This window comes from Puma concolor, chromosome C2, assembly GCF_028749965.1.
Source record: "Puma concolor isolate L17-30 chromosome C2, mPumCon1.1.hap2, whole genome shotgun sequence".
NCBI classification, from domain to species: domain Eukaryota; kingdom Metazoa; phylum Chordata; class Mammalia; order Carnivora; family Felidae; genus Puma; species Puma concolor.
The window spans coordinates 102,030,700-102,052,154 of NC_141675.1; the positions used below are offsets into that span (position 1 = coordinate 102,030,700).

Below are 21,455 nucleotides of genomic sequence, written 5' to 3' on the forward strand. Positions count from 1 at the left end.
CAGCAGCCACAGCCTGAAGAAAGGGCCACCAGCCAAATCCGTCCTATATCAGACGAACCCCTGACAATCGGCAAAATGTGTGAGCAGTAATATCTAATTATTGTTTGACATCACGGAGCTTGGGGTTGGTTTGTCATGCAGCTGCATCTAGGCATCAGGTAAGTTGACTTTGGCAAATATGTCAGACATAATATAGAGAAAAGATTATTGAACTTGGAAGCAGGTAGTCACTAGAGCTCTTTAAGAATGAATGATGATGCTTCAGGAAAATTGCAAGTGCCAAAATTAGATTTTAAGGTATTAAGCACCTCAGAAGAGGCTCGGAAACGCAGTCATAAATAGGGAATACATAGCTGAGAAGCCTTGAGGTTAAAATGAACAGGATAATTGTTAGCAAGATAATCAAACGTCATGTCCCAATAGAAGTGGCTTGTACAGGAAAGGAGTCTGTGGGGTGGGGATGGGGACACAGGGAGGTTGATGACTGTGGACGATGAGAGCCTAAGTGTGGGGGAAAGGGTCCCCAGAAAACAGCACAGAGCACAAAATTAGTGATTCTATAATTGCCAAGGGGACATAATGAAGGAACTAAAATCAGTTTGAGTCAATAGGCCACACTTCATGGGAGAGATATTTTTTGGCAGTGAAATCCCAAGAATGTGTACATAGCAATCATGTGAGTATGAAAGAGCCTCACATACTAGTGTCTGAAATTTGTTTCCCTTACATTGAATAGGCCTCTGAAGAGTGAAATATCTAATCAAGAGATGTACCCAATAAGTTATAATAAATACAGTTTTCATGGTGAGAGAAGGAATTTGGCATTCTCCATAATATCCAAGTCCATGGCTTTGAGTATTTTGAAGTGTTTGTAAGTGACCAATCATGATATCAGACGGGGACATGAGTTTGTGGGGTCACCAGGAAAAGGGAGAAGCCCGTGTATGGGGTCCCTAAGGAAGGGGAGGAGCCTGTGTGTGGGGTCCCTAAGGGAGGGAGGAGCCTGTGGGGGGTCCCTAAGAGAGGGGAGGAGCATGTGGCACTGGGGTGTCGGCAGACATGCTGCCTTGGGTGAGCTGCCACTAGGCCACCCTGAGCTAGGAGTGGCACTGTCTCGGGATTTCTAGTACCCAGGAGTTCGTGATGTTTCCTTTTGTTGGCCTGACTTCAATCTCCAGCCAACTGTATGAGTGTGTCTATCTGTAGGTCTTTTTTTTTTTAATATATTTTTTAAGTTTTTATTTATTTTTGAGACAGAGAGAGACAAAGCATGAGCAGGGGAGGGGCAGAGAGAGAGGGAGACACAGAATCAGAAGCAGGCTCCAGGCTCTGAGCTGTCAGACCAGAGCCTGACGCGGGGCTTGAACTCACAGACTGCGAGATCATGACCTGAGCTGAAGTCGGACGCTCAACCGACTGAGCCACCCAGGCGCCTCAAGTCTTTTAAAGTGACATAACAGGACTATGGAAAACGCCTACCAGCACTTCATAGATGAGGCTGGTTCTAATTTTGAGCCCTGGTTTGCAGTGATGCGCCCCGAACTGGCTGAGGCCAACGTGTCAGAGCCATCTGAGCAAAACAGAATGGGAGCCATCTTCTGAAGATCTCTTCCTGGCAGGACTACTGCTGACTCACCAGGAGAGACGGTCCGCACCACAGCCACTGGGCCATAACCCACAAGTTGTTCTGCCTCATTTCGGCTCTCATGGGGGGGTCAGGACAATATTTACTTTGCCTGCTCTGACCCCAGTGGAGTGTTATGAAGCCTTCTCTACGGCACAGCCCTCCGTTTCCTGCTTCCCGCCCTGGGTCCCAGCCTGGGTCAGGATTGTCAGTGAAAAATCGAGACCTGGATGCTTGGTGCCACTGGCCCATTGGCTGCGATCATACCTACAAGTGACTGAAGCCAAAGCGATTCCCAGAGCACCCATCAGGTGAGCAGAGCATACTTGTTAGGGAATGGGTTAGTGCAAGAGGGTGGAGGGAAACATCTTTTGGGTTTTCTAGGGAAAGCAAACAGACCACAATGTGAGGACATGAAAATTCAGTAGTCTGGCATGCTCCTGACAGTTATTTCCAGAGACACACTGGAAATACCACTGGGGGGCAGGGAAGAAGCTTGCCAGGTAGATCTAGTCTTAGCTAGGAAACCCCTAGGCACCCTGAGTTCTGATTTTACAACATGCTGTTGCAGTGTGCTGGGTGGCTTATGATTGACAGGAGCAGACTGTAGCCACCACAAAACTAGAGTAGTTGCCTAATCAACAAATGAACCATCTGTGCTGGATATTGTTTGTTGGAAATCAGAAGCTTCCTACCTTTCTAAGCTCTCCTCTGTACTGAAGGGATGAGAAGCTCAAAAACCGTAGTTCGCAGACCTCCTTGCCAGTCAGCCCAGTTTGATTTGGCCAATGAGAAACACCTGTTGGATACACACACACACACACACACACACACACACACACACACACATATATATGGCAGGGTAAACAGAACAGTGTGCCTGTGGGGAGGGAGTTCCTTAATAAATGGCAGTCAGGAAAAGCCTCCTAGATAAGGTAGTATTTGAGCAGGGATCCAAAAGAAATGAGATAGTGAGTCACGGACCTGTGGAGAGGAAGAGCTTCCTCCTGGTACAATCTTGGAAGCCTGAGTACGCTGAGCCTGAATGAGAGAACAATATGGCTGAGGTGAAGTGAGTGACAGGGAGAACAGAAAGATTCTATCAGAAAAGTGACAGGGGCCCACGTTGTAGTGGGTCTTCCAGATCACGGGAAGGTTTCTGGCTTTTACACTAAGCGAGATGGGAAACGGCTGGATAGTTTTGAGCAATACTTATAATTTTGCTTTTTTACTGAGAAAACTTTGTCAGACACCTCAGTAAAGAGGCTATATACAGATGGCGAGCAGGCATATGAAAAGCTGCTCCCACATCCTATGTCACCAGGGAAACACAAATTAAAACAACAAAGTGATGCCACCATACTTCTATCAGAATGGCCCAAATCCAGAATACTTACAACACCAAGTGCTGGCTAGTACGTGGAGCAACAGACACTCCTTCATGGCTGGTGGGAACACAAAATGGTACGGGCACTCGGGGAGCCAGTCTGGTGGTTTTTTATGAAACTAGACATACTCTGATCATACGATCCAGCATTTGCTCAAAGGAGTTGAAAACCTACGTTCCCACAAAACTCTTCATACAGACGTATGCAGTTTTACTCGTAATTACCAAAACTCAGAAGCCACCAATACGTTCTTCGGTAGGTGAATGGAAAAATAAACTACGACACAGCCAGACAATGGAATATTATTCAGCAATAAAAAATAACGAACTACCAAACAACAAAAAGACATGGAGGAAGCTTAGATGCCTATTACTGAGTGAAAGAAGCTTACTGAGAGGGCTACATACTGTATGATTCCAACTACCTGACATTGTGGAAAAGGCAAAACTGTAGACACAGTAAAAAATGAGCAGGTTGCCAGGGACTGGGGGAGTGAGAGAGGTGGAGAAGTGAAGCAGAGATTTTTTTAGGGCGGTGAAAATACTCTTTCTGATACTGTGCTGGTGGATACATGTCATTACACATTTTGTGCAAGACCACGGAATGTACAACAGCCAAGAGTAAGACCTACTAAAAACTATGGACTCTGAGTGATCATGGTGTGTTAATACAGGTTCATCAGTTATAACAAGGTACCAGTCTAGTGGGGGATGTTGGTAATGGGGGAGGGGACGCATGTGTGGGGGAAGGAGTAAAAGGAAATCTCAGAACCTTCTGCTGAATATTGCTGTGAACCTAAAACTGCTCTAAAAAAAATAGAGCATGAGAAAACACAGACACAGCATCCTATCCTCAAAAGCCACACCACACTATACTTCCCACCTGCCCACTACTCCTCAAATATAACCTATTGGGTTCTTGAGTTTTATTTGAAAACTTCTTTTCTTGCCATCCTAACAAGCTGGCTTATAAAGTGATTATGAATTCTAACATCAAGCTCTTACCAGAATTTCCTGCAGATTGCAAAATAAAGGTTTGGTCTCCAGATGGCTACAAGATATAGAGCGGCAAGAGACTGAAGAGTAATAATAACTTCATGCTACGCGAGAAGATGCCTGTGATTTGGCTGAAGACGATTTCCCTGGGAAGAATGCCCACTTGATATTAGAAAATGTCTCACTGGAGGGGGATCCAGCTCAAGAATCGTGAGAGTCCCACAGCGGCCCTCCAGCCCACTGTGCTGAAGAAGGACTCAACACGAAGAGGTGCTTTCTTCTGAGGACTCACTTCCGTCCTTAGGGGCTGCACACAAATACTGTGCACTGGGCCTTGTATGGAAACCAATTTAACAATAAATTTCATATTAAAAAAAAAAATACTGTGCTAAGTAACACGGGTGCAAACCTGGGGCCCCGGGCACAAAAGCAACTCCTGAAACAAGCAGCTGAAAGCCCAAGAAGATTGCAAGAAAAGTGTGAAAAAGAAGAGAAGAGAAGAAAGGGGAGAGCCGGAGGGCGGGGGTGGGGGGGTGGGGTGGGGAGAGAAGAGAAAAGGAAAAAGAGAAAAAAGAATTCAGACTATCCCATTAGCACTGGGATTGTAGATTGCATGAGAAAAAAAAAAAAAAAATCCCCAACGAAACAGAAGAGAGAAAGCTCTCTGAGTTTCCTTAACTGACCTTAGCCAGAAATAACACAAGGAAGAATTGCAGGCTGACTTTACAAACAGTGTCAACTGAAAAGATGAGAGGTTATTAGAGCTTTTATTTGTTGCTTGGTTCAGTCAAACCCCTTCCCCAGTAAGCTTCTCACCTAAAGCCCCATTTGAGAAAATACCATCTAGTCATTAAAAAAAAATCTTCCAGTTCTATGTAGACAGGAAAATAGTTTAAGACATCAACTGTAGAGTCAAAATTCAGGGAGCTATTAACACACAAGTAACCTAGTTTTAAAAGGGGCGCACTCCTGGCTCGAATGACTCACTTTGTCAAGCCCCTCCGCCCTCCTCCCCCTACAGTACACAACACACATCACACCCCTGCTGCTCCTCCCATGGACTTTAGGTGTCACACTCCAGCCCATCCACACGCATGAGCCCGTTCCCCTCACCTACTTCAGTGCCTGGCACATGCCGAATGGGCGTGTCAACATCTGGGGCAGCCTTCTCCCTCAGTTATTGTGCTCACGGTGTGGCCTGAGACGCCTGCAAAGCCCCCCTGCTCAAAAGTGCGGTTTCTGTCCCTCTTCTAGGGATTCCTGCTCTTCCAAGTAGGTAGGTGGGCGCCCCAGCATCAGCACCACCGAGCCGCTCGTAACAAAGAACCTCAGGTCGCACTCTCAGACCTACCACCGAACGAGAGCGCCATTTAACAAGACCTGCGAGTGTTCTGTACACAACTGAAATTTGAGAAGTACCATTCCACGGAGCCCCGCTTCTACACCATACAGAGTCCACCACTGGAGAAAGGGACGGTTTTCTTAAGTCCTCACTGGAATGAGTCCTGGGGACCTTCTTCAACATCTTCACCCTGATATCAACGTGCTGTGGACTTTAGGCAAGTCTGAGAGACGCAAAGGCAAGCGTATGTGCTTGTACACTTCCTAGTAGCCGCATCCAAAGGTGAAAAGAAATAGCTGAAAATTATTTTACCAATACATTTTAACCCAACATATACAAAATATAATTATTTCAACATGCAACGGGTACAAAAATTTATTGACATATTTTACATTTTCGTTCATACTATGTCCTCGAAACTCTGCATTTTATATTCACAGCACAACTCAATCTGGGCGTGTCACATTTCCTTTTTTTTTTAGGTTTATTTATTTATTTTGAGAGAGAGAGAGAGCACGCAGGAGGGGTAGAGAAAGAGGGAGAGAGAGGATCCCAAGCAGGATCCCCATTGTCAGTGCAGAACCGGACGTGGGGCTCCATCTCATGAACTGTGAGATCATGTCCTGAGCCCAGACCAAGTCGGATGCTTAACCGACTGAGCCATCCAGGCGCTCACAGGCTTGCCACATTTCACATGCCCAGAAGCCACCCGTGTCTAGTGGCTCCAGTACTGCCCTAAGTATCTCACATACATACAAGCAGTACGTGTATTTTCTGTGTATTAGATGATTTATGTGGACATACCTTATGATCACTAAATGCTGCCATTTGTAGAGAATTCATCACTCGGGTCTGTCATGAGTTATGCCAACTATCATGGACCCTAGTTTACTTTCCTCCCTGACGATGAGCCGTGAACTGAACACACGGCCACGCGCGGCTGTACTGTGGTGTCACAGAAAGAACACAGAATGTGCAGTCAGAATGCAGGCGGTTGTGCTTGTGACCACATCCTAGCTGTATGACTTCGGCGAAGCCCAGTTTCACTTTTCAGCCTCAGTTTCCTTTGTCCCATAAAGGAAAACAATACCTCTTCCATGAACACCACAAAGCGGTTGCAAAGATAAACGAATATAATAAGTGTAAGCAAACCCTTATATATTATAAATTGCTTATTGTCATCCTGGTATTTGTTAAACCTAGCATGCCCTCACATAATTCAAAACATAGATAATTATAGGTGTTTCAAAAATTTTAACACATTTCCTATTCATTGTTTCCTCTAACAGAGAACAACTTTGGGGGTTCGGTGCGCTGGGCTATGCTGTCAGATGTGATGCCTCCAGATGCCCCCTCTGCTGGAGGATGTGTCCTGTGTACGTTGTTTCTGCAGTGGGGAGAGGATGGCCAAGATAAAGTCAGAGGAGAGCCATGTTGAGAATGTAGATTTGGAGTCAGAAAGAGCCAGGGAAGACTACTGGGACTGCAACTCGCTCTCCGAGTGGTTTTCCTTCCTGAACCCTAAGTTCCCCGTCCGTGAAATATGCTCCTGCCCTAGAGTGGGTGTGAGGCTTACGGGAGAAAATACTGGATAACACTTCCTCAGTTCCCAGCCGTGGTCCACCCTCATTCATTTGTAACTGTTTTTATAGCATCCCAACATACTAGATGTCTGGCCTGTCATCCAGGAGAGGGGGGCAAGCTGTGGTGAGGTTCCAAAGTGGGCTGGCCATTCATCTTGTTGGGCGGTTCTGTGTGGAGGCTGTTGGCAGCTCTGTTTAGCGGGGACAGGCCCTCGGTTGGCACTCAGCTATAACTTCAAGCCATTTAGTCACATCCCGCTGGACAGACCCATTATTTCTGAAGAGTTAGAGCAGCAGCTCACAAGATGGATGGCTCCTTCCCATCTGGCCGGTTCCCAGGGGACATCCCTCACAGTGTTCGGCTTCTCAGGGACAACCTTTCTGCTTGATCGACTTGGGCAGATTGAGTCCTGCCTCCTGAGTTCTCACGTCTGACATGCCCTCCATGAGTTTGCGATGGCAATGGTAGCACTCTGGGTGGAGATCTGTAAGAAGTCTTTTCATCCCAGAGGGTCTTACGTTCCTGTCTCCAGCCCACCTGTTGTGAGAAGCCACTGTAGGAATGATATAATCCTGGGGTGACAGTGGAGCTCTGGAGGGAATGGCACAGGGCCACAAAGGTGCCATCGACCAGGTGTTTATAATCGTAACACTGTGCCTTGGATGATAGAAGCCTGGGTGACCAACCGTCCTGGTTTACCAGGGATTTCCCCGAGTGCAAAACTTTTGTCAGATGATTAAGGAGCCTAGACAATAGGTTTTCTCCTTAGGAGCAGCTGGGTAGAGCAATGCTTCTCAGACTTTAATGCAGGTATGAGTCACCTGGGAATCCTGTTAAAATGCAGATTCTGGTTCTGGAGGTCTGAGGTGGGACCCGAGATTCTTCATGTCTAACAAGCACCAGCTAGTACTGATGCTGGGATTTGCAGGCCACACTCTGAGTAACACTGGGGTGGTGGGCCTACATGGGGCTATGGAAAGGCCTAGGCTGGCATCCTGGCATACCTCTTCCCAGATGGTATTCTTAGAACTTCACTTTCCTGATTGGCTCTACCTCTCCTGGCCCTGAGGATGAAACCCACCATTCAGCTACTCATAATTCTGTGTCCCACACCCCCTGACCGTCCATCTTCCTCTGAAGAAGTTTTCCCCTTACTGTTTTTACCCTCCTTATTCATACCAATGCTCACACTTTCCAATCCAACAATCCAATCCACAATCCAAATCCAAATCCAATCCAAATCCAATCCACAATCGTATCCAACAAATGCAAATTTCCTCCTCTCATTTCTCACACCTCCACCAGTGGTGATTCAAAGTTACCACTCGGAGGCACCTGAATGGCTCAGTCAATTAAGCATCTGAATCTTGATTTCTGCTCAGGTCATGGTCCCAGGGTCATGAGATCAAGCCCTGAGTCTGACTCTGCACTGAGCATGGATCCTGCTTGAGATTCTCTCTCTCCCTCTTTGCTCCTCTCCCCCACTCTTTCTCTAAAAAACAAACAAATAAATAAATATACTAAAAACAAAAACACCCCAAAAACCCCCACAAAGCTACCACTGTTAAAACTCCCCACCTTTTCAACTTACCCTCTTCACCCATTTCCAATGTACATTTGGATTTAGGTCTAAGTTTGTCATACACATTCCCTTCCTACATACAGTGCACTCTAGCTATAGGTTTTCCCGCTATGGTAGGCAGAAATCTAAGCGGACCCCCAGGATTCCTGACTCCCAGTGTATATACACCTTCTGCCAGTAATTCAGTCAAACGTCAATCTAGGTGTTGCTATGAAGAGATTTTGCAGACGTAATTAATTTCCCTAATCAGTTGACTCCAAGTAGAGAGATCACCCTTGGTGGGCCTGACCTAATCAGATGAACCCTTAAACAGAACTGGGCCCTTCTTGGCATAAGAGACTAGAACTGCGAAAGGGAGGTTCTCTTTTGCAGGCTTTGAAGACAGAGGGCACCTTGTGACTGGGAACTGCAGGGAACTGTAAACACTGAGAGTAGGTCTTGATTGACAGCAAGGAAACAAAGACAGTCCTCCAACTAACTGTAAGGAACTAAATTTGGCCAACCACCCGCACCAGCTTGGATGCAGATTTCTCTCCAGAGCCTCCAGACAAGAATATAGACCAGTCCATCCCTTGATTTTGGTTTGTGAGGCCCTGAGGAGAGGATCCAACTTCTGACCCACAGAAATTATAGATGATAAACGGGCATTGTTTCAAGCCACCAAATGTGTGGTGATTTGTTATGCAGCAATGGAAACGTCATCCACTAATATACCCACCCAGATTACCAAAACAAGAGAACAAATAATCACCAGTCCATTTGGCTGGAATTTCTCTTGTACAATTTCTTCCAAAAGTCAAAGTATACTGGGTCAAAGTATGAGTGAGATGATACGCACACAGCATCTAGAAGAAATGTTAGAGAAGTTGTGGACCATGGTTTAACAAACCCCCTGACTCGTCTCTGATCTCACTTGTTACCATTTCCCCCTCACTTCTCCTGGACTAGCCATACTAGCCTCCTTGCTCTTCCTCGAGTACATCTGGGGTGTATCACCCTTGGGGACTTGCACATGTGGATCCCTCTGCCTCTGTCACTCTTCCTCCAGGAAGCTGCATGACTTCCTTCCTCACAGGCTGTAGGTCCCCATTCACAAGCCTCCTTATCACTCACATCTGTGGTGAACATGATTTGTCATACATGTGGTCACTATTTAAAATACCCACCCTCTGGGGCACCAGGGTGGCTCAGTTGTTTAAGCGTCTGACTCTTGATTTTAGCTCAGATCATAATCTCATGGTTTGTGAGATCAAGCCCCACGTCAGGCTCCACACTGACAGCACAGAGCCTGCTTGGGATTCTCTCCCTCTCTCTCTCTGCCCCTCCCCTGTGCTTGCTCTCTCAAAATAAATAAACCTTAAAAAAATTAAAATCAATTAAAAAAAAAAAAACCACCCTGGGCACACCTGGGTGGCTCAGTTGGTTAAATCCGCGACTTCAGCTCAGGTCATGATCTCACAGTTCATGAGTTTGAGCCCCACATCAGGCCCTATGTTGACAGCTCAGAGCCTGGAGCCTGCTTTGGATCCTGTGTCTCCCTTGCTCTCTGCCCCTCCCTTGCTCATGCTCTCTCTCTCAAAAATAAATAAACATTAAAAAAAAACAACCCACCCTCAAACCCTTCCCCACCAACACCTACCAGCATTCATATGCATGTCCTATCCCCCTGCCTTGTCTCTCCCCAGCAGTAATCAATATTTTTTTTTTTTTTTTTTTTTTTTTACTTTTCTCCACTAGAGCATCGATTCTGGGAGAGCAGCGTTTGTCTGTTTCTTCCCTGCTGTAGCCCCAAAGCCTAGCAGAGTGTCTGACACATGGTGGGCCTTCAATACATCTTAGTAGATAGGGGGTTATTGTAAATTGTGTGATACAGGAAAACCTTCTATATAAGACGATAACCACAGTTAACAAGATTGCTGCACATATCAGCTACAAAAAGAAAATGCATTCTGACTTCAAATCCATATATATATATATATATATATATAAATTCTTTCTATACTATTTATAACTTGTAATAATAGGCTGATGTACTTAAAAATGCCTGGGTGTCTGTGAACTTTCACGTGCAAACACAGGCACACACTCTAGTACACCCATTCAGGCACACATGCACATGGACACACACAGCTTAATAACAGATAGTGAGCATCACACATGTGGGGATTTTTTAGGGGGAGAATTGTCTACGAACCCTGAACAGCACGGCTGACACCCAGTGCCAAAGTAACTTGGCACAAAGTAACAGAAAATTCTCTTGGAAGGAAAGGTAGTCCTGGTGCAGATGTCTGTTCAAATATCTCCCAGACCAACTCAGCTTAACTTGGATGAATTCACCAAATCTCTGTGTCAAGCACAAAGACAGAGAATAAAGCACATTGGTGTCTAAAAGGTGCCTGGAGGAGCGCCTGGGTGGCGCAGTCGGTTAAGCGTCCGACTTCAGCCAGGTCACGATCTCGCGGTCCGTGAGTTCGAGCCCCGCGTCAGGCTCTGGGCTGATGGCTCGGAGCCTGGAGCCTGTTTCCGATTCTGTGTCTCCCTCTCTCTCTGCCCCTCCCCCGTTCATGCTCTGTCTCTCTCTGTCCCAAAAATAAATAAATAAATAAATTAAAAAAAAAAAAAAACGTTGAAAGAAAAAAAAAATAAAAAAATAAAAGGTGCCTGGACAGTTACACAGTGGCCTTAATTTAGTGCTAATGGTTTAATTTCTAGGTTGCACGTCCTCCTTCCTTAAACAGCATTTAGTATAATTGATGCCAGGTTAATCACCGCGCCAGCCATGGGAAGTGTCCACAGGGCAGGAACCACATACTGTTTTACCTGTGCTTAAAGAGGAGAATGTCACGCCTGTCTGAAGAAACAATGCTGCCTGAAAACAGTGCTGAGTCTCAAATGAGATCTTTGAGAAGAATCAAGGATGAAGCACAAGGTGGGAAAGAGACCAAACACTTCCTAGTATCTAAGAATTAGATGTTTAATTTTTGTATTATTTTTGTAACGTTTATTCATTTTTGAGAGACAGAGTGTGAGTGGGGGAGGGGCAGAGCGACACAGAATCCAAAGCAGGCTCCAGGCTCTAAGTCGTCAGTACAGAGCCCGACACTGGGCTCAAACTCCTGAACCATGAGATCACGACCTGAGCCAAAGTTGGATGCTTAACTGACTGAGCCATGCAGGTGCCCCAATTTTTTTTTTTTTATTTTAGAGAGAGAGAGAGCAGGGGAGGGGGCAGAGGCAGAGAGAGAGAGAGAATCTTAAGCAGGCTCCACACTCAGCACAGAGCCTGCCATGGGGGTCGATCTCATGACCCTGGGATCATGACCTGAGCTGAAACCAAGAGTCGGATGCTCACCCAACTGATCCACGCAGGAGCCACACATCAGAGTCTAAGAATTAATGTGAAGATTAAGGTAACTGTTTTTTTCTTCTTTATATTATTAGTTTCCAAAATTACATATCATTTTATAATTATTGACAATACACTATTAATGGGGGAAAAAGCATACGGAAAGTATTCCCAATTTTAGTTGGGACTTAACTTAGTCCATTAGGTTTGCTGTAATGGAATACCACAGACTGGGTGGCTTATAAGCAAGAGAAATTTATTTCTCACAGTTCAGACTGGGAAGTTCAAGATTCAGGCATCAGTAGATTTAGAATCTGGTCGTAACTGTCTCCTTGTATGGTGGAAGGGGTAGGGGAGCTCTCTGGGTGTCTTTTTTAAGGGCACTAATCCCACTCATGAGGGCTCCACCCTCATGACTTAATCACCTCCAAAGACGTCACCTCTTAATACCATCACACTGGGGTTAGGCTTCAACATATAAATTGCAGGGGGATATATAAGGAACTATAAGACTCTAAGGAAGCACACTAAAATGTTAACAGTGGATATCTCTGAACACTGGGATTACTGCTGAATGTTATCCCTCTGCCTTTGCTTTTTATTTTCTAAATTTTTGACAGTGAGTATGTGTTACATTTTCAATTTTTAAAAAAGCTGGTTAATTTTCTAAACATTGCTACCATACTCTTTTTACGTAACAGATTTCATCTCTGATTCCTGAAATACACTGTGAGGGGAAAGTTTTTTATCTTGTAGACATAAAGGGCATATTTCCCATAAAGCGTACACCCTTTAGAAGCAATCTTTCTATCCCATCTTTCCTAAGATTTTTCCATCACTTGTTGAAACAGGGCAGGCCTGGAGAGCTGCATGTCTGGACTTATGCTCATTTGAACCCAGGGCTGGAGTGACCTTGGAGATCAGCCAGTGCCAGTCTCTTTCCCAGTGGCGGAACAGAGTTCCTGAGACAGGACGGGATTTGCTCAAGGTCACACTCTGTTGGTGACATCATAATAAACCCAGGCCTAGAATCTCAGAAGGAACTAGGTTCTCTCTTCTCTGTGTGTTCATGCTGCTTATTCTTTGGACTCAGATGTAGAATCCTTATGAATATGTATATATGTATCCCTTATATATAGTAGATCCTCAATAAACGAAGTTTGGAAGAATAGAAAAACTAACTAAACTAAAAGAGTCTTGACTAGTAATGATTAACACTTTACATTGGGAAAAAGAGCCTCTGGAAATAAACACCCATTCCTTTTTGTTACCTTGACAGGAGAAAAGAAAAAACAAAGACAAAACTACCTTAAGAGTAGAACATCTCCCACTGTCTGCGAAACACGTTGGCATCAGGTGCCGGGACTTGTCGCCAGAGAGGAAGTCAAAATGACTCTGATGAGGGAAACACACAGGAAAACCTGCACAGATCCTTCTTCAGGGGTCCAAAGAACTTGGAAGAGATGTTAAAATGTCTTTGGGGTGCCTGGGTGGCGCAGTCGGTTGAGCGTCCGACTTCAGCTCAGGTCACGATCTCGCGGTCCGTGAGTTCGAGCCCCGCGTCAGGCTCTGGGCTGATGGCTCAGAGCCTGGGGCCTGTTTCCGATTCTGTGTCTCCCTCTCTCTCTGCCCCTCCCCCGTTCATGCTCTCTCTCTCTGTCCCAAAAATAAATAAACGCTGAAAAAAAAAAAATGTCTCTATCTCTTCCTGGTGGGTAAAGAGAAAACCTAATTCAGTGGCCACAAGGGAGCTCCGGTAAGCAATTGATGGAGGGGCCTCCAGAACCCAGTGGGGTATCACTGAGCTCAGCAAAAACCAAAGCGGCCAACACATGACAAACTTCAGGTAGTAAAAGAAAGTTTAAATGTACCCTAGAGGCAGTCAAAGGAACAGAAAGAACATTCAGTCTCCAAAGTAGGGACAGTTTTAGAAGCAAAGAGAACATTTTCAGGATTTAGTAAGGCTTACTAATGACGATGCACAGGCCTCTCCAATGACAGGCTGTACATAAAATGCAGGGCTTGCCTGTCTTCTGTCCTCTTTCTATCATTCAAATCAACTAGATTCTCCTCAGTACCTGGGCTCACTCTGAGGCACGGCCATTTCACACAACTCAGGAGACCACACCGCTCACAAACATGGCAGCTAGCAGAGCTGATGGAAATTTCTCCATCATCCCCAATATGAGGGCCTCCAAAGCTAGTTTTCATATTTTCCCATCCAGAGATGCCTTTTTTGAGGATTTCAAATGGTCTTTTTGACCACAGTCTTTGATCCAGTTGAAACATAATGCAAATGTAAGTATGGTATATCAGATGTGCTTTCTTTAAATGTTTTTCTCTCCTGATTCTGAAACGGGGGATTTGAATTTTCTTTATAGGATGAGAAAATAAAAGGTCACTGAAGACCATATTGTGGCATCACTATCCTATGTGTCATGGAATCAGGCGGGGGGGGGGGGGGCGGCACGGGGTTGCAGTGGACAAAGATATGCATCTAGTTCTTATAGAGAGCCAACTTTCTTAGATGCTTCCCTTATTGGGAGACAGGCTTCTCTTCCCAAGATAATCTCTATTTCTTCTCATTTACTAACAGCAGTACTGAGACTTATTTGGTAAAAAGATGGCTTTTCTCCCAGAGCTGTCCAGGCTGAGAGGAAATCTATCAAGGGTTTTCACATTTATAAAAGGGCCTTAAACACAGAAGTGGCTTAATATGCATTCAGTAAGTACTCTTCAGAAGGTAGAATAATGTCCCTCCCAAAGATGTCCATGTCCTAATCCCTGGAACCTGTGAAAATGTAACCTTACAAGGCTGAAGAGACTTTGCAGATGTGATCAAGTTAAGGATCTTGCAATCGGGGGGGGGGGGGGTGGGTGTCCCTGGGTGGCTTAATCAGTTAAGCTTCCAGATCTTGGTTTCAGCTCAGGTCACGAACTCGGGGTTTGTGGGTTTGAGCCCCACATTAGGCTCTGTGCTGATGGCGCAGAGCCTGCTTGGGAGTCTCTCTCTCTCCCTCTCTCTCTGCCTGCTCTCTCTTAAAATAAATAAATAAATAAGTGTTTTTTAAAAAGGATGTTGCAATGGGGAAATTATTCTGTATTTTCTTAGTGGGTTCAATGTAATCACATAGGTTCTTAGAGGTTAAAGATGGAGACAGGAAGGTGACAGTAAAAGACAGTTTCCAGATGCCACACTGCTGCCTTTGAAGATAGAGGAAGGGCCCCAAGCAAAGGAATGCAGGCAGCCTTTAGCAACTGAAAAAGGCAAGGAAGCAGATTCTTCCCTAAAGCCTCCAGGGGGACCGCACCCCTTCTGACACGTTAATTGTAGCCTTGTAAGACCCATTTCAGACTTTGACCTCCAGAACCATAAAATATTAAATTTGTATCGTTTTAAGCCACTAAGTTTGTGATCACTCATTTCAACAGTAGTAACAGGAAGTTCCCCAACTGATAAGGAATATTGGAGAATTACCCAAATTATCCCTCACCCCTTTCTTTAAAGAGATGACTGATAAACAGGAAAAGCAATGCCAGAGACTTCTAGTGTGCACTCTTCCACTAGCCTCTCCCAATAAAACTGTGCTAGAATGACGTGCAAGAATGAGCACACAGAGCCATGACCACCCCCATTTGGGCCAAATGGCATTTCACGAAGCCATATGCAATCAGAACAATCAATTCTCAATTATAGAGCTTTTCACTCTGCAAATCAGCTTTCCGGCTTCCTCTTTACTCCAGATTATAACAAATTCAAATACCTCAGTAGCACATGAAACAAAGACATTGCCTAATGTGTAATTTGGGAGGGAATTTAATGATACATCTGTCTGTTTTGACAAAGCACAGTCTTGAAGTATCTATTTAAAATAAAATCAGCAGATTGGCAACGATTAAAAATGAAAGGCTATAAAAAGTTTAGGGAAAAAAGCATTAAAGTCTAATAGCTCTTGGTTTATGTGCCAGTACTATAGTAAATATTTGCAGCACCGAATTTCTTCTCCTGGAATTTCGGCATTAGTTACTGCAAAAAAATACCACCATTAAACACATACCAAAGCATCCATCTTTATAAATATTAGGCAATGCATCCATCTGGGATGCAGTAAGACTGGGGGTGCATAATATTTCAAAAGATTTTATTGGATGTTGCTGAGCATTATCTTTCAAACCATTAAGGTAGGAACAATACACGACTCTTCCGTATAAAGACTGCCTTGAAATCTTTTTGAAACTACACTAATGTTAGTTTGCCTGAGCAATTTATTAAGGAATGGTGAAAGTTTGTGAGTTTAGAATGTTCTGAATGATCACTGGGAAATACACTGAACAGTAACATAATGTATTGATATCTGTTCTCAAAAGCTTTAATATAGTTTAGACCTTAAGGCAATAACGTAATGACAATCAGAATGGCTACTACCAAAATGAACGTTTAAGTTAGCCATGAAGTCGCAGGAATTAGCAGTGACTGAATGCACCGGTAAGAACTCTGGGGGTAAAGGCTACATAGGCAATAGTCCCAGACCCATAACCCCATCCTATATCACCTTCCCATGCAGACCTCAGTGCTCTCTTGACATTAATCTTGCTTTACCTTCCAGTTCTGGTCATACTCAGTGTCTCCTTAGGTCCCCTGCTTCCTTTCCCCAGCTTAGCTGATTGGAATTGTTGGAGGCTGGTAACAATCCAGTCCTTGCTTCATGTATCTTTTACCTGGTATCAATCTGCTGATATAATTCTCTTGCATGAGTTCCTTATGCTATGATGAAGCCTTACATTCAGTGACTCTCCCAAGAATTACAATGGCAACTTCAGAATAATTCTATTAACTAGTTATTTGTGTAAATGGTTAGTTAAGTGTGTAAATTTACTTGTGTAACTTTTAAACTCGTTATTTGTGGAAATCTATAAAACTAGTTAATTGTATAAATGGCTAGAGATGGTTTAGGGCTTGGCATAGGACTCTGCAAACGTGAAATGTTAATACCTTTACTATTATAACTACTTTCTTAGAATATAGTTGTCCAAAGTTTCTCCAAGAAGAAAACAGGGGAAGAGAATATGATCAAAGAAATCATATTTATTCATTTATTCAATATATATTTATTGTATATCTACTATATACGATGTCTCGTGCTAAGTGTTGAAAACACACTGAGGGAGAAGATGGACATGGTTGCGGCTTTTTTCCTCATAGTCTAAAATGATTGCTAAAGCTCCAGCCATCACAAATGCACTGCAGTCATTAGGATGTAGGGAGGGATAAAGAAGAGCATGTCTTCCCTCTTTAAGGGAGGAACTATCCACCTCATCACTTAAAACTTGTTGCAAAAACTTAGTCTCATTCACACTGAGCTGCAAGTTTCCTGAGGAAAATAGATTCTTAGCTGTGTGCCCAGCTCAAAATTAGTGCCCTTTATTTCTAAGAAAGGAGGAGAAATGGATCTTGGAAGTTAACTAACATATCTGACATAGTATCTTTATTCCTTTTATGTTCAGTAGCACATAGCCTGACTTTAAGCACAGGAAATTCTCCAGTTAGTTTGAATAATAATCAACTGTGACAACATAAGACACAGCTAGCGTCACATGAATGTAAAATAGTATCATTAAAGTAAAAATCTACTAGCTTTTAATTCAGGAAATTGGCACTTTCAACACTCATAGTCTGAAAGATGTTTTAGGACAGAAACAAGATCGATTCCATAATATACGGACTTATCTTCTGTTAACACTTATTTCAACTTCAGATTTGGTTGCTAATTTTTACAGTTATTTCTATTAACAGATTGTTTTTCTTTTCAAAATAGCTAAGTATCATTCTTGTATAAAACATCTGTCCTCAGGGTTTCTTTCTAGAAGGGACTGCATACTCTCCTTATTAATGAAAATGATTCAGAAATAAATTCACTCATTCAGTATATGCCTACGGAGTACCTACTGTGTAGCAGGCACTGTTCTAGGTCCCAGATAATAATAGAGCATGCAGTATTTTTTTAAATGCTTTCAGGGAGTGTCTTATTCAAGTGTAGTTAGAGAGAAAACAAAGAACAAAGAAAATCTTTCTTTCCAGTTTTGCAACTTCTGTGAGTGATGCAAAAAGAAACAAACACCAGTTAATGTTCCTTTACTTCTATAATGCTAAAACAAGCATAGCCTGATTGTTAAATAAAGATGAGTGGCGGGGGCCTCATTTGCAGAGCCGAACAGACCCGCTGAACAGGAGGTGACTTTATGGTAAGGACAGGAAAAACAACAGAGGAGAAGGAAAAAGTTGGCAAATGTTAATTAAAGAACAACATTTCATTATAAGATGGAATGAAACATGAATGAAAGAACCTGCCCCACCCCAACCAATGGTGGTTGCGAAGAGCGTTTTGTTGGTGTTGGTTCTGGAACTCCGGAGCTTCCCGTGGTGAAATGTGAAACTGACCCTGTGCATGGGGGAGGAAAGGAGAGACAAGAACGACGCAGCCACTCCACGCTGGCAGGTGGCAGGTTTAATAAGCCAGGGAACTTACACGCGAAGCTTGTCTCGAGAAGCCGCAGGACGGGTAGGTGTCCACACCCGCCGCCTGCCAGAAACTTAAAAGTTTGCATCGAGGCCTTACCTGGCTTAAGTCAAGCGTCTCACTCGTCCAGGTTGTCTCAGCAGCGCTTTGCTCTCTCACGTCTGTATCCCTGAAAATGGCTCCGGCTTTGGAACTGGGGGGCAGAATCTGCAGAAGGAGGGCTCCACAGATGGGCCGGGGGAGGAGCCTCCGATTGCCCCAAACCAGCTCTGGAGTTGAGGGTCAACCTGCGGTCACGTCCATTCAATGACCTCCTTCAACAGATGCAAATGGCTGGAAACACAATAGCCTCTTTTGCTCTGTTACATCTTAACCACTGAAGAGTTATGGGCCGAGCGAGCAGAGGAGGGGCTACCCCAGGGCAGACGGAGGTGAAACCTGTGAGGTATTGCTGAGCAGGAATTCTCAGTCAAGGCAATGGACCCACCCATTCATTCGTGGTGCTGCTGGGGCCACGGATAAACAAAAGGGACACAGTCCCAGCCTTCCTGTGGTATCTAGTTTAGTGAGGGTTTCAGACATTATAGAAACAAAAATATATATCCATAAATCGTGCATGGTACCCTGAAGGCAAAGTAAAACCGTGATGAGAAATTATGATATGTGGTCGGGTGTTAAACTGGTTGTGTGAGGGAGAGGGAGTGGTCAGTGGGAACTAAGAAAAAGGCCTCTGAGCACAGACAAAAGGGATGACTAGAAATCAGCTGGGGGGTGGGGGCGGGTAGAGTGGGCTACTTCTGGGAAAGCATTAAACACTAGCGGTTGCTGGTGAGCAAAGAGATTTTGGAGACTGAAACCATTTAAAAAGTCCCATTGTTTGAGTGCATGTGACTCATTTGAATGTTGATATATATTGTAGAACATTTTCCATTAGTTGCATTTAATATACCCCTAGCACTGGAATGCTGGGGCTAGCTCATACTGGCTCACTGGATCTTCCTGTAGGCATCTCTCCCTAAATCATGTTCAGTGATATCAAAATGGTAGCTTGAAATTGGCCTCGGTCAGAGTATTTACTCAGTGGCAAAAGCTACACCCGAGGGCATTTTCTTTTTCCTTCCGGAGAACTGGTCACTAAACATTTACCAACACATCATTGCTCTTCTGTGAACTAATGCTAGGATGACGAGGTAAGAAACACCTGGAGAAAAGACGTAATTTAAACCACTTTAAGCAAAAATTGATATAATATTTTGCCATTTCACTAATGGTGTAACATCTTCCTAGAGAAAGTATCAAGATTATTTGGGGAACAAAATAGAATAGTCACACATTTAAGTGTGCTGTATCTGTAGCAATTTGCTTAATAACCATGGTTCTAGAATTTAGCTAAGTCTGATAAAGAGAAAGTTGGTAATTTTTTGAAAACTACAACACATTTAATTGACTCCTATTACTTCTTATGTATTCAACTTTAATCATTCAAAACCTATTTTCTGATTACTAATTATTGTGCCAGACTCAGCAGGGGAAATAGCAAGGGAAAATAATGATCCTAGGGCTTGGCGAGTTTACAGTGTAGTTAGAATGGGGAGGCTTTAAAATAAGAAATATTTAAATATTGAAAGTCCACCAATATTAGTGAATGGTTCAAAATATTACAAGATGTAAGAGAGGGGTAAGCATAGCCGGAAATGATGAGGGAGAGATGTCACGGAGAACTTGAATTGGCCTGGGCTCTCAAAGGTGTGTGGAACGTGATTTTATTGTTATGGAACAATCTAATGTGTTGCTGCTGGGAATATAAAATAGTGCAGCCAATCTAGAAAAGAGTAGCGAAGTTTCTTATAAAACTAAATAAGCGTTTACCATAAAATTCAACAATTGCACTCCTGGGCATTTATCCCAGAGAAATGAAACTTACGTTCCCCCCAAAACCTATACACAGATGTTCATATTTGTAATAGGCCAAAATTGGGGGAAGAAAAAGCACAGGTTTTTTGACCATTTAGCCTTGAATGGAGTGAATGACTAAATAAACTGTGGTACATTTATGTTATGAACAACTTGGATAGATCTCAGGGGGATTATTCGGAGTTAAAAAGCCAATCTCAAAAGGTTACATACTGTATGATTCCATTTATATAGAATTCTTGAAATGACATGTGTAGAAGGATGGAGAACAGATTAGTGGTTAGAAGGGGTTAGGGAGAGGACAACGGAGGGAGGTGGCTATGGCCACAAAAGAATAGTACAAGGGATCCTCATGACAGAATTGTTTTGTATCTTGACTGTGGTGTCGGTCACATGAATCTACACGTGTGACAAAACTGCATAGAATTAAATGCATAAACACAGGTGCATGCACAAAAATGAGTACATTTAGAACTGGAATCTGAATAAGGCCCGAATTATATCAATGTTAATTTCTTGTTTGTGACATTGTACTATAGTTGTTTCAAGATTTTACTGCTAGGAGAAACTAGGTGAAGGGTACACAGAAAACCCTCTATATTGTTTCTTTCAACTGCATGTGAATTTATAATTACCTCAAAATAAATGTTATTAAAAATTATAATAGTAAAGAGAGAAGGGAACATAATCTCCATAATACCAATTCACTATTCTAACAATAATGGCAATTTCTTTTATTCTTGGGGGTAGCGGCTGGATAAACACAAAGAATAGGATGAGGTTTATTAGACTATCTCAAATAACAATTCATGATTTTAACAAAGCAAAAATGTCAGTCTTACTTATTCTTTGTACATCTGAGCGATGAGAAGAAAATGGTACTGAACTGCTTTGCTGTTTCCTCTCTCAATTCATGCTATTTCACCATTGATAAGGGGAGGTATCCACACCACCAACATCATCCTTGGCTCTCCTGTGAGGACTGATGTTAAGAGTCATAGATACCACATCAGATTACCATTTGGAGCAGAATGCTATAGAAACAGAGTGCTTCTTTCCCCACTTTTTTAAGATACAGAGACAGTCAGTCACTATATTATAGCAGAGTGGGTCCCAGAGTCTTGGCAGGCTATTGTGTCAGAATGTAAAACTTCAGGTTCAG

General features: G+C 43.5%; 1 long non-coding RNA gene across 1 annotated transcript in view; it reads right to left on the bottom strand.

Annotated features, from left to right (window-relative positions):
- The window catches only part of LOC147577464 (uncharacterized), a 190,581-nt gene extending 171,044 nt beyond the window's left edge, over positions 1 to 19,537 (bottom strand). The window contains exon 1 of the long non-coding RNA XR_015255822.1: positions 18,479 to 19,537. This is a non-coding gene — a long non-coding RNA (uncharacterized LOC147577464). The remainder of the gene's footprint in view (positions 1 to 18,478) is intronic.
- Between the last annotated feature and the right edge of the window lie 1,918 nt (positions 19,538 to 21,455).